The sequence below is a fragment of the Pseudophryne corroboree genome, chromosome 6, assembly GCF_028390025.1.
Source record: "Pseudophryne corroboree isolate aPseCor3 chromosome 6, aPseCor3.hap2, whole genome shotgun sequence".
NCBI lineage: Eukaryota > Metazoa > Chordata > Amphibia > Anura > Myobatrachidae > Pseudophryne > Pseudophryne corroboree.
Genome location: NC_086449.1, coordinates 330,017,030 through 330,032,596, shown reverse-complemented (window position 1 = coordinate 330,032,596; position 15,567 = coordinate 330,017,030). Strand labels below are relative to the sequence as shown.

Sequence of the window (15,567 nt, the reverse complement as noted above, 5' to 3'; positions counted from 1 at the left end):
TCTTGTACACAATATACAGTCATCATGTAGAACAGTGCCAGCAACCCTGTGGTCAGTATACACACTACACAGTGTGCACCATATCATACATCGCATAATCCCGTCTGACATGCAGCACTTCAGACAGACAATACAGTGTATAGCATGTATAAACGATAGATTGGGTGTACATACTGGGCCTGATTCAGAAGTGGATGCAGTGCAGAAATTTATTTTTCTGCAGCAGGATACATTGGTTTCCACAGGAAAACATTGGGGTGTAGAGTGGATCTTGATCCGGCGGCACCAACAAGCTAAAGCTTTAGGCTGTCCCAGGATGCACTGGGGCCTCACCTATAAACCCTGCCTCCAGGCACTGAGAGCTCCGTTGTGAGTTGGTGCCTGCAGCAGCAGGTCACCTAACAGGAGGGCTGCACTGGGCAGCCCTGAAAAGGCTTTTCCAAGATTTCCTCAACTGGGCTGTCGGCGATGTATGTCAGGAGACACGTCAGCGCTGCAGCTACATCACCTCCCAAGCGACGTTGCATACTCCCGCGGCTCTGTTCCCGGGTACTTGCGGCGGAGACGCTCCGGCTTAGGCACACAGTCACAGACCGCTCTCCTGGATCGCGTGGCTGCTACAGGGAGGAGGTAAGAGGGTCCTCCAGGCGGGACCCGCCATTAAATTGCGTTCCGTCCGCAACCTAGGGAGATGGATCGCGGCGCTGGCGTGGACGCTGTCATCGAGTAGGGACTCCACTAAACTGCCAGGATGTAAGAGTACAGGTCGGGTGTACTAACGCCCCATTTCTGCTGCGGGGTACACTGGGCTCCACAAGGATATACATTGGGGTGTAGAGTAGGATCTTGATCCGAGTCACCAACAGGCTCAAAAGCTTTGACTGTTCCCAGAATGCATAGCGCCGCCTCCTCTATAACCCCGCCACCCTGCACAGGAGCTCAGTTTTGTAGTTAGTGCTTGCAGTAGCAGGCATGTTAACGGGGCTGCTCCAGGCAGCCTAAGAAGAGCTTTTTTTGAAGAAAAAGTGAAGTCTACAAGGGCTGCAGCGGCTGTTAGATGTCAGAAGACATTCTCTGCTGCAGCTCCGTCTCTATCCCAGCGGCGCTGTACACTCCCGCGCCCTGGTTGCCGGGTACATACAGCAGGAGGCTCCGGTTTTCTTCTGGTCAGACACACACGGCTGGGGCTCTCCGGGATCGCGTGGCTGCACTTCGGGAGGTGGTTAGTGGGTCCCGCTTGCGGGACCCGCGCTTTATCGCGATCCGGCGTGGCCGGCAGGCCGAGCACGCTGGCGTGGACACTGTGATAGTACAGGGACCCCACCAGGGCAAGGGCACAGGTCGGTTTCTCTTATAAACTGTTTTTCTCTAACGTCCTAGTGGATGCTGGGAACTCCGTAAGGACCATGGGGAATAGCAGGCTCCGCAGGAGACTGGGCACTCTAAAGAAAGATTTAGTACTATCTGGTGTGCACTGGCTCCTCCCTCTATGCCCCTCCTCCAGACCTCAGTTAGAATCTGTGCCCGGACAGAGCTGGGTGCTTTTAGTGAGCTCTCCTGATCTTGCTAATAAGAAAGTATTTTAGTTAGGTTTTTTTATTTTCAGAGAGCTTCTGCTGGCAACAGACTCTCTGCTACGTGGACGTGGGACTGAGGGGAGAGAAGCAAACCTACTAACTGCGGCTAGGTTGCGCTTCTTAGGCTACTGGACACCATTAGCTCCAGAGGGATCGAACACAGGACCTGACCTTGTCGTCCGTTCCCGGAGCCGCACCGCCGTCCCCCTCGCAGAGCCAGAAGACAGAAGCCGGCAGAAGCAGAGAAGACATCGAAATCGGCGGCAGAAGACTCCTGTATTCACATGAGGTAGCGCACAGCACTGCAACTGTGCGCCATTGCGCCCACACTAACCCACACACTCCGGTCACTGTAGGGCGCAGGGGGGGGGGCGCCCTGGGCAGCAATTGATACCTCCTGGCGAAAACTGCATATAGACAGTGGGACACTGTTATATGTATGAGCCCCCGCCATTTATTTTACAGAAAATCGCGGGACAGAAGCCCGCCGCTGAGGGGGCGGGGCCTTCGTCCTCAGCACTCACCAGCGCCATTTTCCTGCCACAGCTCCGCTGAGAGGAAGCTCCCCAGGCTCTCCCCTGCAGAATCACGGTAGAAGGGTGAAAAAGAGAGGGGGGGCACAAATTTAGGCGCATTAATCATAATACAGCAGCTACTGGGTAAACACTAAAGTACTGTGTAATCCCTGGGTTATATAGCGCTGGGGTGTGTGCTGGCATACTCTCTGTCTCTCCAAAAGGCCTTGTGGGGGTCCTGTCCTCATTTAGAGCTTCCCCTGTGTGTGTGGTGTGTCGGTACGCGTGTGTCGACATGTTTGACTCAGAGGGCTATGTGGAGGCAGAGCAAGTGCAGTTGACTGACGTGACGGTGCCGACACCTGATTGGATGGATATGTGGAAGGTGTTAAATGATAATGTAAGCTCCTTACATAAAAGGTTGGATAAAGCTGATACCTCGGGCCAGTCAGGGTCTCAACCCATGCCTGATCCTACAGCGCAGAGGCCCTCAGGGTCTCAAAAGCGTCCACTATCCAAAATGGTTGACACAGATGTCGACACGGATTCTGACTCCAGTGTCGACGACGATGATGCAAAATTGCAACCGAAAATGACAAAAGCTATACGCTACATGATTATAGCGATGAAGGATGTTTTACACATATCAGAGGTAAACCCTGTCCCTGACAAGAGGGTTTATATGTATGGGGAGAAAAAGCAAGAGGTGACTTTTCCTTCTTCACATGAGTTAAATGAGTTATGTGAAAGAGCGTGGGATTCCCCAGATAAGAAAGTCCTGATATCCAAAAGGTTACTTATGGCGTACCCTTTCCCGCCAGAGGACAGGGTGCGCTGGGAATCCTCCCCTAGGGTAGATAAAGCTCTCACACGCTTATCTAAGAAGGTGGCCCTGCCGTCGCAGGATACGGCCACCCTAAAGGATCCTGCAGATAGAAAGCAGGAAAGTATCCTGAAATCTGTTTATACACATTCAGGGACTCTACTGAGGCCGGCAATTGCGTCGGCGTGGATGTGTAGTGCTGTAGCAGCGTGGACAGATAATCTGTCTGAGGAAATGGATACCTTGGACAGGGATACCATTATGCTGACCCAGGGGCATATAAAAGACACTGTCCTATATATGAGGGATGCCCAGAGGGACATTTGCCTACTGGGCTCTAGAATTAATGCAATGTCAATTTCTGCCAGGAGGGTCCTGTGGACTCGGCAGTGGACAGGTGATGCAGACTCCAAAAAACACATAGAGGTGTTACCTTACAAGGGTGAGGAATTGTTTGGGGACGGTCTCTCGGACCTGGTTTCCACAGCTACTGCTGGGAAGTCAAACTTTTTGCCATATATTCCCTCACAACCTAAGAAAGCACAGTATTACCAAATGTAGTCCTTTCGCGCACAAAGAAGCAAGAAGGTCAGAGGTGCTTCCTTTCTTGCTAGAGGCAGGGGTAGAGGAAAAAAGCTGCACCTTACAGCTAGTTCCCAGGAACAGAAGTCCTCCCCGGCTTCCACTAAATCCACCGCATGACGCTGGGGCTCCACGGGTGGAGCCAGGAGCGGTGGGGACGCGTCTCCGACATTTCAGCCACCAGTGGGTTCGCTCACAGGTGGATCCCTGGGCTATACAGATTGTGTCTCAGGGATACAAGCTGGAATTCGAGGTGATGCCCCCTTAACGTTACCTAAAATCAGCCCTGCCAGCTTCCCCCATAGAAAGCAAAGTAGTGGTAGCGGCAATTCACAAGCTATTTCTCCAGCAGGTGGTGGTAAAGGTTCCCCTTCTTCAACAGGGAAAGGGATACTATTCCACAATGTTTGTGGTACCAAAACTGGACGGTTCGGTCAGACCTATATTAAATTTAAAGTCCCTGAACATTTATCTGAAAAGATTCAAGTTCAAAATGGAATCGCTCAGAGCGGTCATTGCAAGCCTGGAAGAGGGGGATTTTATGGTGTCTCTGGACATCAAGGATGCTTACTTGCATGTCCCCATTTATCCGCCTCATCAGGAGTACCTCAGATTTGTGGTACAGGACTGTCATTACCAATTCCAGACGTTGCCGTTTGGGCTCTCCACGGCACCGAGAATATTTACCAAGGTAATGGCAGAAATTATGGTGATCCTGAGAAAGCAAGGAGTCACAGTTATCCCATACTTGGACGATCTCCTCATAAAGGCGAGGTCAAGGGAGCAGTTGCAGATCAGCATAGCGCACTCTCAGGAAGTGTTGCAACAGCATGGCTAGATTCTGAATATCCCAAAGTCGCAGCTGATTCCTTTCTGGGCATGATTCTGGACACAGACCAGAAGAAGGTGTTTCTCCCGACGAAGAAGGCTCAAGAGCTTGTGACTCTAGTCAGAGACCTCTTAAAACCGAAACAGGTGTCGGTGCATCACTGCACGCGAGTCCTGGGAAAGATGGTGGCATCGTACGAAGCCATTCCCATCGGCAGGTTCCATGCGAGGATCTTTCAATGGAATCTGTTGGACAAATGGTCCGGATCGCATCTTCAGATGCAGCGGCTGATCACCCTGTCCCCCAGGGCCAGGGTGTCTCTTCTGTGGTGGCTACAGAGTGCTCACCTTCTCGAGGGCCACAGGTTTGGCATACAGGACTGGGTCCTGGTGACCACGGATGCGAACCTCCGAGGGTGGGGGGCAGTCACTCAGGGAAGAAACTTCCAAGGGTTGTGGTCAAGTCAGGAGGCTTGTCTGCACATAAATATCCTGGAACTAAGGGCCATATTCAACGCCCTGAGTCAAGCGGAGCCCCTGCTTCGCAACCAACCGGTGCTGATTCAGTCAGACAACATCACCGCGGTGGCTCATGTAAACCGCCAGGGCGGCACAAGAAGCAGAGTCGCGATGGCGGAAGCCACCGGGATTCTTCGGTGGGCGGAGAATCACGTGCAAGCACTGTCAGCAGTGTTCATTCCGGGGGTGGACAACTGGGAAGCAGACTTCCTCAGCAGGCACGACCTTCACCCGGGAGAGTGGGGACTTCATCACGAAGTCTTCATTCAGATTACAAATCGATGGGAACTGCCACAGGTAGACATGATGGCGTCCCGTCTCAACAAAAAGCTACAACGGTATTGCGCCAGGTCAAGAGACCCTCAGGCGATAGCTGTGGACGCCCTGGTAACACCGTGGGTGTTCCAGTCGGTCTATGTTTTTCCTCCTCTTCCTCTCATATCCAAGGTGCTGAGAATCGTAAGAAGAAGAGGAGTGAGAACAATACTCATTGTTCCGGATTGGCCAAGAAGGCCTTGGTTCCCGGAACTGCAAGAAATGCTCACAGAGGACCCATGGCCTCTGCCTCTCAGACAGGACCTGTTGCAACAGGGGCCCTGCCTGTTCCAAGACTTACCGCGGCTGCGTTTGACGGCATGGCGGTTGAACGCCGGATCCTAGCGGAAAAGGGCATTCCGGAGGAAGTTATTCCTACGCTGATAAAGGCTAGGAAGGACGTGACAGCAAAGCATTATCACCGCATATGGCGAAAATATGTTGCTTGGTGTGAGGCCAGGAAGGCCCTACAGAGGAATTCCAACTGGGCAGATTTCTGCACTTTCTACAGTCTGGAGTGACTATGGGCTTGAAGTTGGGATCCATAAAGGTCCAGATTTCGGCCCTATCCATTTTCTTTCAAAAGGAACTGGCGTCTCTTCCTGAAGTTCAGACGTTTGTTAAGGGAGTGCTGCATATTCAGCCCCCTTTTGTGCCTCCAGTGGCACCTTGGGATCTCAACGTGGTGTTGGGTTTCCTAAAATCCCACTGGTTTGAACCACTTAAGACCGTGGAGCTAAAGTATCTCACGTGGAAGGTGCTCATGCTGTTGGCCTTAGCTTAGGCTAGGCGTATGTCAGAATTGGCGGCTTTGTCTTATAAAAGCCCCTATCTGGTTTTTCATATTGTCGGGGCAGAATTACGGACTCGTCCCCAATTTCTGCCAAAGGTGGTGTCATCTTTTCATTTGAACCAACCTATTGTGGTGCCTGCGGCTACTCGTGACTTGGAGGATTCCAGGTTACTAGATGTAGTCAGGGCTTTGAAGATTTATGTAGCCAGAACGGCTGGAGTCAGGAAAACTGACTCGCTGTTTATCCTATATGCCCCCAACAAGTTGGGGGCTCCTGCTTCAAAGCAAACCGTTGCCCGTTGGATCTGTAACACGATTCAGCAGGCTCATTCTGCGGCTGGATTGCCGCATCCAAAATCAGTGAAAGCCCGTTCCACAAGGAAGGTGGGCTCTTCTTCGGCGGCTGCCCGAGGGGTCTCTGCTTTACAGCTTTGCCGAGCTGCTACTTGGTCGGGTTCAAACACATTTGCAAAATTCTACAAGTTTGATACCCTGGCTGAGGAGGACCTTGAGTTTGCCCATTCAGTGCTGCAGAGTCATCCGCACTCTCCCGCCCATTTGGGAGCTTTGGTATAATTCCCATGGTCCTTACGGAGTTCCCAGCATCCACTAGGACGTTAGAGAAAATAAGATTTTACTAACCGGTAAATCTATTTCTCATAGTCCGTAGTGGATGCTGGGCGCCCGTCCCTAGTGCGGACTTTCTGCAATACGTGTACATAGTTATTGCTTAATAATGGGTTATGTTATGTTGGCATCCATTGTTGATGCCCTGTTGTTGTTCATACTGTTGACTGGATAAGTGTATCACAAGTTATACGGTGTGATTGGTGTGGCTGGTATGAGTCTTACCCAGGATTCCAAAATCCTTTCCTTATAATGTCTGCTCTTCCGGGCACAGTTTCCTTAACTGAGGTCTGGAGGAGGGGCCTAGAGGAAGGAGCCAGTGCACACCAGATAGTACTAAATCTTTCTTTAGAGTGCCCAGTCTCCTGCGGAGCCCGCTATTCCCCATGGTCCTTACGGAGTTCCCAGCATCCACTACGGACTATGAGTAATAGATTTACCGGTGAGTAAAATCTTATTTTCATGCAGCCCACAGTACCGGTGGTTAAGTCCAGCAGGGGGAAAGGCTTAGACCTTTAGCCCCTCCTCCAGCCCCCAGGCGTCATTTAGATTAAATGTTCCCGCCCTGGAGCTGCATATCTCTCTCTCTCTCCCTCACTCCCAGCAGTGTTTGGGCGCCATTACACTCGGCTACACTGTTCCTGGGACTGTTTCGACAAATCCTCCTCTGTAAAGCCGCCTGCATGTCAGCGCTGTGCATCTTACAGGACACTTAAGTATTCTACATGTCTGTTGACAGTGCTAGTTAACAAAAAGTGCATTTAGTCAGGGTTATTTAGTACAAGTACCCTGTGATATACATCCAGTCTTTACTGTGCATTGTTATATCTATCTTATACATAGCTATATTGAATGGCTAGTCCAGTGTATTATTATTGCCTGTCATAACTTCTGCATTGTACAACTGTGACTATATGTGTGTGCATTTGCCTGCTGCGTGACCTCCATTTCGTGTTTCTCACTCAGCTTGCTATCGCTATATTCTATAACCTGAGGGGGCTAGGTGCGTCAGGTTTATCATTAATATAGTATATTCACAAGATATACTCAGTGTGTATTTTTCTTTGTGATTTTAGTCACCGTATCTCTCCTAAATTCCTGTTCCTGCTGACTACACTGCGCAGGGGTTTGGGCCAGGTATTGTGCTGCTGATATTGTACTGTTACCTTACATTGCGATTTATATCATGTCCGCTAAAAAGGGTAACAGTTCTGGGGCTGATCACACTGGTAGTGGGGGACCAGCTTCTAGGGTATACCCAGGAATGGTTGAAGACCACTTCAGATGCCTGGGTACGGGAAGTCGTCACTCGAGGTTGCGCCATCGCCTTCAAAAAACGCCCCCCCTCATCGATTTTGCCTGACAGACGTCCCTTCGGATCAAGTAAAGGCAAGGACTCTTCATTCGGTGGTACAGACCCTCCTGGAAACGGGAGTGGTAGTACAGGTACCTCTTGCTCAGAGGGGCCAGGGGTACTATTCGCCGCTATTCCTAGTCCCGAAACCGAATGGTTCCTTCCGGCCCATTCTCAACCTCAAGGCATTGAACAAATTTGTGAAGGTATCCCAAGTTTCGTATGGAAACTCTTCACTCTATTGTCCTGGCCTTGGAACCTGGGAATTATATGGTCTCCCTGGACATACAGGATGCTTACCTGCATATCCCTGCAGTACCTGAGGTTTGCGGTAGGCAACCTGCATTACCAATTTCGGGCGTTACCTTTTGGTTTGACCACGGCTCCACGAGTCTTCACCAAAGTCATGACGGCTACACTCCGCCGTCAAGGGGTCAGGCCTACCGTATCTGGACGACTTGTTGATCCTGGCAAATTCCCCAGAAATTCTCCTACGTCATCTGGATCTGACGGTCCGGTTTCTGCAAGCCCACGGGTGGCTCATCAACTGGAAGAAATCTTCCCTGGTCCCTGCTCAGAGCATGGTGCACCTGGAAGCGTTATTGGACACTCACAACCAACGGTTGTACTTGTCTCAGGAGAAAGTACTGAAGCTTCAGGACAGGATTCGATGCTTCCTATCTCGTCCGCAAGTGTCGATACATTCGGCGATGCAAGTGCTAGGCCTCATGGTGTCGGCATTCGACATGGTGGAGTATGGTCAATTCCATTCTCGCCCTCTCCAGAGGCTAATTCTGGCCAAGTGGGACGGCCTGCCTCACTGAATCAGGTCTCAATTGATCTCCTTGACTCCGGATGTTCATCTGTCACTGTGCTGGTGGCTCCAGGACCAACGGTTGTGCAGGGGTCTTCCCTTCTGGATATTGCACTGGGTCCTACTGATGACGGATGCCAGTCTGCGAGGTTGGGGCGCAGTGTTGGAGCGACACTCCCTTCAGGGTCGGTGGACTGAGGAGGAGTCTCACCTCCCGATCAATATTCTGGAATTGCGGGCGGTATTCAAATCATTGAACCTGGCCCAGCATTTAATACAGAACCGACCTGTTCAGGTACAGTCGGACAATGCCACCACAGTGGCTTACATAAATCATCAAGGCGGCACTCAAAGCCGCTTGGCAATGAAGGAAGTATCACGGATTCTTCAATGGGCGGAACGCCATCTACCGGCCATATCAGCGATATTCATTCCGGGAGTCCTGAATTGGGAAGCGGACTTTCTCAGTCGTCAGGACGTACACGCCGGAGAGTGGGGCCTCCATCCAGAAGTGTTTCAACTCCTAGTGGAAAAGTGGGGCCTTCCAGACGTGGATCTGATGGCGTCTCGACACAATCACAAGGTTTCGGTCTTCGGAGCAAGGACAAGGGATCCTCAAGCAGCATTCGTGGATGTGCTGGCGGTGCCGTGGAGGTTTCGGCTGCCGTACGTGATCCCTCCGGTGTCACTCCTGCCCAGGGTAATTCGGAAGTTCAAGCAGGAAAGAGGATTCCTGCTTCTCATTGCTCCAGCGTGGCCCAGACGGCACTGGTTCTCAGACCTGCAGGGCCTATCGTCAGAGCGTCCAATCCTACTTCCACAACGACCAGACCTCCTCGTTCAGGGCCCCTGTGTCTACCAGGACCTAGCCCGGCTGTCTTTGACGGCGTGGCTCTTGCAGCTTCTGTCTTGAGGGCTAAAGGGTTTTCTGAGGCGGTCATTCAAACTATGTTGCGGGCCCGGAAACCGGCTTCTGCTCGGATTTACCATAGAGTCTGGCATTCTTACTTTGGTGCGCATCTAACAATTATGACGCTTCCAAGTTTAGTACAGCCAAGTTGTTGGCTTTTCTTCAGCAGGGCCTGGACTTAGGCCTGCGTCTGGCCTCCCTCAAGGTTCAAATTTCTGCCTTGTCGGTGTGGTTTCAGAGAAAAATTGCAACCTTACCTGATGTGCATACCTTTTACTCAGGGTGTGTTGCGTATCCAACCTCCCTATGTCCTGCCTGTGGCTCCTTGAGACTTGTCGGTGGTTTTGGAGGCATTACAAGAGTCTCCGTTTGAACCTCTTGGTTCAGCTGATCTTAAGTGGCTTTCCCTTAAGGTGGTGTTTCTGCTGGCTATTGCCTCAGCTAGAAGAGTGTCGGATTTGGGTTCCTTGTCTTGTAGTTCCCCATATCTGATATTTCACCGTGACTGGGCGGTTCTTAGGACTCGTCCCGGTTATTTACCTAAGGTGGTTTCTTCGTTCCACCTTAATCAGGAGATTGTGGTTTCGGCACTTGTTTCTCCTGATCTGTCTCCCAAAGAGCGGTCTTTGGATGTGGTACGGGCTCTCCGTATCTATGTGAAGAGAACTGCTTCTATTAGGAAATCTGATTCTCTCTTTGTTCTGTTTGGTTTTCACAAACATGGCTGGCCTGCTCACAAGCAGACTTTGGCCAGATGGATTAGAATGGTGATTGCACATGCTTATGTGAAGGCTGGTCTGTCAACTCTTGCTCACATTATGGCCCATTCTACTCGGTCTGTTGGACCTTCTTGGGCGGCCCGACGTGGTGCGACCCTTGAACAATTGTGCAAGGCGGCTACGTGGTCCTCAGTGAACACGTTCATAAGGTTCTATGCCTTCGATACTGCCGCTTCCCAGGATGCTTCCTTTGGACGCCGGGTTCTTGTGCCCGCTACAGTGCGTCCCCTCCCATAAGGAACTGCTTTTAGGACATCCCCAATGTCTATCCTTGTGGAGCCCAATGTACCCCGCAGCAGAAAACGAGTTTTATGGTAAGAACTTATCTTTGTTAAAACTCTCTCTGCGAGGTGCACTGGGTTCCACAAGGCGCCCACCCTGACGCACTTAGCTTTTTTGGGTTGGTATGGCATTAGCCGCTGACACTTCTGTCGTGAGAATGTGGTGTTTGTGGCTACTAACTGTTGTCTTCTCTTTTCCTGCTACTGCAGTGGGCTGGTTAACTAAAAACTGAGCTCCTGTGCAGGGAGGCGGGGTTATAGAGGAGGCTGCACTATGCATCTTGGGAACAGTCAAAGCTTTTGAGCCTGTTGGTGCCTCGGATCAAGATCCTACTCTACACCCCAATGTCTATCCTTGTGGAGCCCAGTGTACCTCGCAGAAAGAGATTTTACAAAGGTAAGTTCTTATCATAAATCTCGTTTTAATAAGGCTCTGTAGTACCAGCGGTGGAAGTCCAACATAGGGGAACCTGGCGCTTGACCTGTAGCTCTTTCCCTGGCCCAGGGCGCCATCTTTGAGTAGATTTTCCCACCCTGGAGCTGCCTCACACTCTCCCTCATTCCCTGATAGAGACGCTGGGCGTCTTCTTCTGAGCATAGTTGCTACTGGTCTCTGGAATTGCAGGGCAAGGTCTCCCTTGTAAAGCCGCCTGTATACAGCGCTGTGACTTTACAAACCCATGAGTATTCTACATGTCCTTATACAGACAGCGTTAGCTAATAAAGAGTGTACCTATTACAGAATATATTGTGCGAGTATTCTGATATATACCTCCGGCCTAGGACAGTGCTGTCTTTTTTATTTATTTTTCTCCGGCAGGGTCCACAGGTTATCCACAGGATAACAATGTGATATTATGGAGCGACAGCGGCTTGGCACCCAACGATCACAAGCTTTCAGTCCTCCCAGGATTCAACGGGCTCATCCATATATCCCCGCCCACTGGCTCAGGCAAATCATTTTTTTTATTTGGTGCAGCAGGAGCCGGTCTATGGTCACAGGGCTGCTGTTCTTTGGCAGCCCTAACCTTTATTAATTTATTTTTATAGTCTTACTATGTTTTCAGAGTGATCTTTTTTCCGAACAGCGTCTTACACGCATATTGGTAAGAGTCGCTCCAACAACTCTCCGCCGAGTCGCAACAACGCTTACCCACGGTACAAGTGCTGTCTCGACGGGCGTCTGTGTCGGATATACTAAGGTCCAGCAGACGTTACCAGGCTGTGGCCAGAGCACGGGGAGAAGGTAAGGCATCGGTTCCACTTAGATGGGGAATACGTACACAGCCGCACTGTATTGGGAGGAGACTACCAAACAGTAGCTTGCGCGCCGCCACCATGGGTGCTCCAATGCTAGGCCTTAGGGATCATAAGGCACCAGGATTAGTATGAGGCTGCGATACCTAGGGTTGATGTCAGCAGCGGGGAGTCAGACGCTCTCCTGGTCGCCCCTCCCCCCCAGTTCATGACCAGTTTCCGCGAGTCTCCCGCCATGAATTGATTGCCTCACTTCCGTCTCAGACGTTACCACGAGGGGTCTCTGTCGCAGCATATGCCGCTGCATCTGTGTACACTAAGTGTTCCTGCGAGGAAACCAGGTCGCAGACTGGTGTGTCTGCATGCACAGCGCATTCACTGAGCGTCTGTGTTCACTAAAAGTTCCCGGAGCGGCAGTGTACACTAGTAGCGTCTGGATCCACTTAGCGTTCGCTAACGTATTGACCGATCCTGGAAGTGGGGTAAGTCTCCCACTCTATTAATTCTTACACTATTAACCCATGCAGCTCACTACTTGTGGTATATCCCCAACAGCTTCTCCAATAAGATAAGCTGATGAACCGAAGGTAAATAAATCATCGACTTCACATGATAATCATCAGACGATGAAAGCTCTATATACTCTACTTCAGCATACGAAGAACAGGTAAAAGGTATCAGGTAAATGAATAAGCTGAATAAATAAGAGCAAAAGAGGCTAGTCTGTCAATAAAGGCAGCAGAGCCTGGGGTAAAAATAAGGCACCTGTGTTTAAATGTCCCAAAAGGGCCTCTTCATGAGGGCAGAATTCAGGAAAAAGGTTTGGGTTACACCCAATAAAATAGAATACCCAGTAAATGCGATTCCAATATATTTTTCCAGCCGGGGACTGTTTAAAATAGTGCAAAAATCTATATGGCCTCTGCTGTCAAAAGAGGAATGGTTTTCAAAAAAGACCATATTCCCTTTGGGGCAGTCATAAGGCCAGCCATGACTTCACCTTGCAATCTACAGCTACACCACACTGGATATGCCCAATCTCACTAGATCTTGGAAGCTAAGCAGTGTTGGGCCTGGTTAATTCTTGGAGGGGAAACCACCTTGAAATACCAGGTGCTGTAGGTAGTCATTCCAGTAACCCATGCACAATGGGTTACTGGAATGACAGGTTTATTCCCACCTGGGTCAAAAACGATTCCTCGCCCCATTCTCAATTTCAAAAAGTTAAAACAGATAAATTTGGGAACCATGGTTCACATGGCACTCAATAGTTTGGTGGGGAGTTAGTACATTACATGGTATTCCTGTATAAGTCAGGAATCTTACCTTCAGGCACCTACAGCACTGTCCATCAGTGTTATCTCAAGGCTTACCATCCTTCAGTAACATTTCACTTTTAGGCCGTACCCTTTGGATTAGCCACAGAGTATTTACCAAAATGATTATGGCAATTTATCTCCGCTAGCAGGGGATAAGAAAATTGCCATACCTTGACCACCTTCTTATCCTGACACAAATACAGGAAAGGGTTTCTGTGCCATCTACAACACACACTAACTTGTCTGCAGAGGCACGGGTGGATCATAAATTGGCAAAAATCATCTGTGGTTCCGTAACATGACTCACGGTGGGGCTGTACTGAATTCAAGTTTGCAGAAAATATGTTACCTCGGAACAAGATATCCAAGGTAAAGGTAGGAGAGTTGTTACATAGTCAAACAATATCAATTCACGTAGCAATGTGAATGAAGGGGTTGATAGTGTCAACAATAGACATGGTGGAGTGGGCACAATTCCACTCAAGACCTCTCCAGCATCACACTGGACATGCCCAATCTCATTTTATGTAGGGAAGTTAAGCAGTGTTATGCCTGGTTAAATTCCCAGAGTAGACCACCCATGAATACCAGATGGACAATACACAAACAAGTACATGGTACTGGCAAAAAAGGTAAGAAAGTCAGTAACCTGGGGGCTACATACATTCCATCTATATCAGAGGACACCTTTTTGGATATCAGGTTGGGAGATCCTGACAACACATGCCAGTGTTCAGGGCTGTGGGGGCCATTGTCCGGAAGATTATGATTCCGGGGACTATGGACCACAAAAGAAAGTTACCTGCTAATAAACCTGTTAGCACTTTGGGCCATATACTAGGTCCTGATTCAGGCACGGGACATTCCTAAAGGAAAAATCGGTCCAGATCCACAAGGACAAGGAAATGGCAGTAGTGTACCTCAACTTTCAGAGAGGAACACGCAGCTAAACAGCAAGGAAGGAGGTAATCACATACTAAAGTGTACAGAATTTCATCTTCCAGCCTTGTCCGCAGGGTTCGTTCCGGGAGTCCTAAACTGAAGAGCAGTTTTCTCAGTCGACACACCATTCAGGTAAGCGAATGGGCGTTGCACCCTAAAGTCATTTTAGACTCGGGTAGACAAGTGGGGTTGGCCAGAGATAGATCTCATGGAGTCCTATCTGAACAACAAAGAGCCATAATCCGGTCAGGAACAAAGGATCAGGGAGTGATCTTTGTGGACGTCTTTTTAATGGGAATTTCTTTTCAATTATGTGTTTTCTCAAATCATCCTGCTACCCAGGATAGTGAGGAAAATAGATGCCGGGATTCTAATAAGCCCCGGCTTGGCCCAGAAGGCGTTGGTACATGGATCCGCAGAAGATGTCGAATACCTTTTCTGTTTCCTCTATGCCCAGATCTACTAAAGCAGGGTCCTACAGCAGGAGGCTCCGCTTTTCTTCATGGTCAGGCACACACGACGGGGGCTCTCCGGGATTGGGTGGCCGCACTTCGGGAGGTGGTGAGTGGGTCCCGCTTGCGAGACCCGTGCTTTATCGCGATCCGGCGCGGTCAGTGTGAGGCGGGCTGCGTGCGCTGGCGGTGGACACTGGCAGTACAAGCGATCCCACTAGATCACCAGGGCATGGGTGCAGGTCAGGTTTTCTCTCTAAACCATTTTAAAGTAGCCCACAGTACCCGGTGGTTTTGCCAGCAGGGGGATAAGGCTTAGACCTGAAGCCCCCCAGTCCCAGGGCGCCATTTCCCGCCCTGGAGCTGCATATCTGTCTCTCCCTCACTCCCTGTCAGTATCTGGGCGCCATTTCTCTCAGCTTCACTGTTCCTGGGACTGCTTGGGCAAATCCTCCTGTGTAAAGCCGCCTGGTTGTCAGTGCTGTTACTTTACATGACACTTAAGTATTCTACCTGCTGCTCATGGGGAGGGTGGTTCACATGTGGATGTTCCTGATCTTTTGGAGGCTATTAAGTTGATTTTACAGATTACGGATGATCCCAAGCCATCCGTCCCTCCTAAGAAACCAGATAGGTTCAAGCATCAGAAGGTGGTTAAAAAAGTTTTACCTCACTCTGACCACCTAGTGGATATACGTCAGGAACCCTGGGAAAACCCAGGTAAGAAGTTTGTGCCTCATTTGAAGATGCTGGCTCGCTATCCCCTCGCACCAGAGCGGTCTAAAAATTGGGAAACGCATCCTCCAGTGAACTCACATGTGGCTAGGATGGTGGGTTCCTCAGCTCTACCTGTCACTACCGTCACTTCTCTAAAAAAAAA

The 15,567-nt window shown here is 50.1% G+C and overlaps 1 protein-coding gene and 1 pseudogene across 1 annotated transcript in view; both read left to right on the top strand.

Annotated features, from left to right (window-relative positions):
- Nucleotides 1–15,567, top strand: part of EDC3 (enhancer of mRNA decapping 3) — a 157,722-nt gene that overhangs the window by 119,736 nt on the left and 22,419 nt on the right. The window lies entirely within an intron of this gene.
- LOC134937146 (5S ribosomal RNA) lies at nucleotides 12,981–13,099 on the top strand (annotated as a pseudogene).